Source organism: Petaurus breviceps, unplaced genomic scaffold (assembly GCF_028583685.1).
Source record: "Petaurus breviceps papuanus isolate PSGF00001 unplaced genomic scaffold, PetGlider_PUasm1.0 90650, whole genome shotgun sequence".
NCBI classification, from domain to species: Eukaryota; Metazoa; Chordata; class Mammalia; order Diprotodontia; family Petauridae; genus Petaurus; species Petaurus breviceps.
This window is the reverse complement of record NW_027187299.1, coordinates 4,505,492-4,510,716: the sequence shown is the minus strand read 5'-3', so window position 1 is coordinate 4,510,716 and position 5,225 is coordinate 4,505,492. Positions and strand designations below refer to the sequence as shown.

The 5,225-nt window shown below is 38.4% G+C and overlaps 1 pseudogene; it reads left to right on the top strand.

Moving 5' to 3' along the window:
• The first annotated feature begins 1,180 nt into the window (after positions 1 to 1,180).
• On the top strand, positions 1,181 to 2,133 carry LOC138143590 (oligosaccharyltransferase complex subunit OSTC-like; annotated as a pseudogene).
• Positions 2,134 to 5,225: the final 3,092 nt, after the last annotated feature.

The window sequence follows — 5,225 nt, the reverse complement described above, 5'->3', positions numbered from 1 at the left end:
AACTCAGCTTAGCATGAAGCCAGCAAGACTACTTAGTTCACATTGGGAGCTACCAGCTGACCTACATCCTTTCTTGCTGAGGTTGTTTTTTTGTGTTTTTTTGCAGTCTCCTGGTCTTACTCCTTCCCCTTCATGGTAGCTTCCTTGGAAGCAGGCGTTGCCTGGGAGAGTCATGGTATCCTGAGGGAAATGCACCAAGACTTCTGCCTTGAGTAGTATCTCAAGATCTCTCCCCACCTCAACTAGATTGCTCTGTTAGAGCTGCTACTTATAGCTGTGTCTAAAACCCTTAATCTATTTTAATATAAACTGTTTTCTAGATAAATTTTCTCCACCATATATTTAAGTAATTCAATTTTTTAATTTACATTCATGCTAATAAATTTTTCCTTATTGGTCTGGGCTTTTCATTCTTGTCTTTTGGGGCATTTGTGTTTCCTAAATGTGTCATCTGATGCTTTGATTTTTCTTCCATCCTTCACATCTTTATAAACCTCTCTCTTCACTCCAAGCATCTAGCACATAGTAGGTTCTTAATAAATGCTTTTGGAATGTATTAGATTGACTAGAATCTGCATGAGCTAAAGATTTCCCTCAGTCCCCACTGAACAGCTGATCAGATCTGGCCCTATTAGAAAGATGAGTGGTTAACCACCTATGGAGTGGGATTTTAGCTAATATACCCTCATTGACTGATTGATTAATTTGAAGGATGCCCAAAGGCCTGCCTGCCCTAAAATATCTCCCTTAACCACCAGCTCAGTGTCTGAAATTCTCACTATTTGTGTTATTCTTTGTAGTAAAGGCAATTTCTCCAGAGACCCTCATTAAATTTCCAAATACATTATCTGAGAGAGATGAGCCATAAAGTCATTAGTGCCCACTAAAGATTAGCACTAAATATCTTTATCAGATTAGTTTGGAAAACAGTAGTTGAGCAGAAGAAATAGATTACTACACAAGGGGGAAAGTTTGCTTGGTCCAGAGCAGGCGTTGCCTGGGAGAGTCAGTCTGGGTAGACACCTCGCCAAGGCTCCATGCAACCAGAGAGCAGTACATGGGCACTATGGCTACTTGTATCATAACAGGTTTATCCCATTTAAAGAACATTGAACTAGGGCAATTCTAGGGCCTGTGCTGCCGAGTGAGGGATTCTGGGCCACTGGATGCTACCGCCAATATGGAAAAGTTGTACCAGATGCTTTTCATGGTCCTTGAGTGTCCCAATCTAAAGTTGAAGAAACCACATGAGGCTTACATGCAGCTCCTTAGTGGTGGTATCTTACTTTCTCATCACTGGAGGGATATTTTTTAAAATTTTAATGTATTTAGTTACTTTTCATTTACAGTGTTCAGTTCCACAATCCCCTGAGTTCCAAATTTTCTCCCTTTCACTCTCCTAATCAGATATAAATTCTACAAATACCTTCATATTAAACATTAGTCAAGTTGTAAAGAAGAATTATAACCAATGGAGTGAACAATGAGAAAGACAGAATGAAACAAAACAAAACACAAAAGAGAGAGAGCATTAGTGTTGCTCTCCAGCATTTGTCATTTTCCTGTTCTGTCATCTTAGCCAATGACTGGTGAGATGTGGTACCTCAGAGTTGTTTTGATTTGCATTTCTCTAATCAACAGTGATTTAGAGTATTTTTTATATGCTTATAGATATCTTTAATTTCTTCCTCTGAAAACTGCCTGTTCATATCCTTTGACAATTTATCAATTAGGGAATGACTAGTATTCTTACAGATTTGACTCAGTTCTCTATATATTTAGAAATGAGGCCTTTATCAAAGACTCTGGTTGTAAAAATTCTTTCCCAATTTTCCACTTCTGAGAAGGATAATTTATGATAACATTATGGAACCTCCTAATGTTGCATCCATGACAGATGAACACGGACACAAGAGATTGGTGGCTTTCATGTCATATAGAGTAAATGGACAATATATTATGGAAGGACATGCATCTATTTTCCTGTTTATAATTGGAGGTCTAGGTTCCATAGCCCTAAATTTATCAAAGGCAACAAATGTTCCCAGGATCAATACGTTTCTTCTTCTATGCATTGGTTGTATGAATGTCCTCTTGATTTTCTTCATGGTGAAAATGTTCATGACAGTGTAGCTGTTAGGCTGTATACTGGATTAGGGTTCTTTTTGTGAAGACACAACAGTAACTGAATTCACTCCTTTTAATGACATTTCAAAGGCTGCTCCTGCTCTCTAGGAGAAAATTTGGAATATGAATTGTCTGTGTCTCAGAGGAAAGGTCTGGTGTAAAAATGCAAAAGGTTTGGTCTATTTTTTGGAAAAAACCTCCTTGGTCCCATTGATGTGATACAACAGTAATAGTAAGAGTAATATCACCATCGCTTTCCCATATTGACCAAATAGTCCCCTTTGTCCTCTTATTTTCCTCCCACTTTTAAGAGAAAATATTTTCCCTTGTACAATGAAGATATTGAATAAAATATTTCAGCAGTCTCCTACAGGCCCATTTGTAATTTTCACCTTTTCAGGAAAAGGCACTTGGGGTGAAGACTTGCCTAAATAAATTCAGGAAACTGGAACTTCTGTAATAGATCTGATGACTCTATTGAGGGTATCAGTTTTGCCTTGACCCTACATTATTGTAAATGAAGCTTTCAAAGTCTGTAAAAAAGGAGGGTTTGAACTAAATAATCTCTGAAGTCCTGCCTTAAGTCAAAGATAGAAGAAACTCCTAAAGAGTGGTCCCAGTGTCCCCTGAAGCTGAAGACAGGTCACTTTTACCTCTGATCTTATAATCTCTGCCTGGTTCTGGTCCTCATGGGCTATGAGATCTTAGGCAATCCATATAACCCCCTTAGAGCCTCAGTGTTTCCTTTTGTAAAATGAAAGGAATACTTGCAAGGCTTGTCACAAGGAGAGCATTTTATAAACTGTGAAGTACAAAATCCAGTTGTTACTGTTGTGGTGCCCCACAAATGTAACTGTGCGACCTCAGGCCAGTCATTTAATTTTGCTGGGTCTCAGTTTCCTCATTTGTAAAATGAGGTTGCTGAAATAGATGAGCTCTAAGGTCCATTCAAGTTATAAACCCTACGATATTTAGATTAGTTATGTTTCATTTCTGTCTTCCCCAACACAACTACAACCTTCACTGGAACACAGAATGAGACACATTACAGGCCGTTTTATGTTGCTGACTGTCCACTCTGACTGCAATTCTGCCCCCAGAAAAGCAAGACTCTTGTTGCTGCCATCCAGAAGAGGAGAAGACGTGAGCTGGAACGTGGTTTTAATTGCATGGGATCTTCAAGATGGTTCCTATTAGACTTTACATCAAGCGCATTTAGTGGGTCTATGGAAAAGGCGTAAAGAAATGCATTGTTGCTTAACTTCAATTCAATTATAAAGGAATTCAAAACAGAAATGTAATGCACAAAGGTCAACCAATTCAGTGGGCAATCAAGCATTTATTGAATGCAGGCACCATGATAGGTGCCTGGGGATATGAAGACTAAAGTGAAAAAGTCCTGCCCCTCAAAAAACATATATTTGAATGGGGGAGCAACATGTTTGCATATACACCGATACATGTAGCTATGTATAAATAAACATGTATGTTCATCTTTGAAAACACTCATATATACACGTACAATACACATGCATATAGACAGTTCATACATGCATAAACAAACACAATAACATACATGTACGCTTACAGTTATACAACACATATACACATACTTGTATATATGTAGACCACACATAATATACATATAGGTACACATATACACTACGGAATGCCTTGCATGTGCTTATAATGCATATATGAATAATCACACAGGCACACAATGTATAGACATGTACATGCATGCATATACACATATGTGCATACATGCATGCATGCATAAATACATGATGTAAGTAGGGACAGAACCTGTGACTTCACTCTCATTGGAAGCTCTCTTTGAAGAATGCAGATTGGTACCTTCTCTTCAGTTTTTTTTTTTTGGACGGAGGGAAGGCAAGGGAATTGGGGTTAAGTGACTTGCCCAAGGTCATACAACTAGTAAGTGTGTCAAGTGTCTGAGGCTGGATTTGAACTCAGGTCCTCCTGATTCAAGGGCCAGTGCTCTATTCACTGTGCCACCTAACTGCCCTCTTCCATTTGTAATCTTAAAAAGTTGCCCATAGCACCAACTGGTCAGGTAACCTTTCCAAAGTCCCTGAGCCACTGTCAAAGAATGAACTTGAAACCAGATTTTCCTGCCTCTAAAGTCAGCTTGATCTCTGCTATGCCAAGCTGCTTCTCTGTATCATACACACACACACACACACACACACACACACAAAGAAATACAAGGTAATACTGGAGAGAAAAAGTCTAGCACCTGGGGTAACCACACAAGGCATTAAGTTGACTTTAATGACATTAACTTAACAACAAGCTGACTCTGGAGTTGAATATTGGAGACTAGGGATCTTAAGAGGTAGAAGGGAGGATGGAGCTCATTCCAAGCATGAAGGACAGCCAATGCAAAGGCATGGAAATAAGAAATAATAACTAATATTTATATGTTGCTTGAAGGTTTGCTAAATGCTTTACGAATATCTCACTTGATTCTCACAACCTAAGTAGGTAGGTGCTATTATTATGCTCATTTTATAGATGGGGAAACTGAGGCAGCCAGAGGTTAAGTAACTTCTCCAGGTCACACAGCTTGTTAGTGCTTGAGATTGGATTTGAACTCAGTTCTTCCTGATTGTGAGTCCAACTCTCTAGCCACTGCTCCACCTTGCTGCCTTATGTGAAGAATAGTGTACAGGCCATTAATTCAAGACTTGGAGTGTGAAGGGGAGTAATGTATAAGAAGTCTGGAAAGATAGTTGGAGATTTGTGATTTCCTCAAAGCTATGAAATTCCCTCCCAGTGTGTCACTTCTACTTAAAAGATATCTTGTAGGAAATTACCTGAGACATAAGTTAAATGACATCCTCAGTGTCTCATAGGTAGTAAGTGTCAGAGGAAGTGTTCAAACAAAGCTCTTCCCAATGTCAAGACAAGTACTTTATCTCCTATAAAATATAACTACTTCTATAAGTGTAATATCTCTCTAATTTATTTTATTTGTCTTTTCATCCAATGCATACAAAGATAACAACTGTAACTTGTAATTATACGTGCTATATGAGGCTTTATTTACTACACAGAATATTTGCATTTTTTAC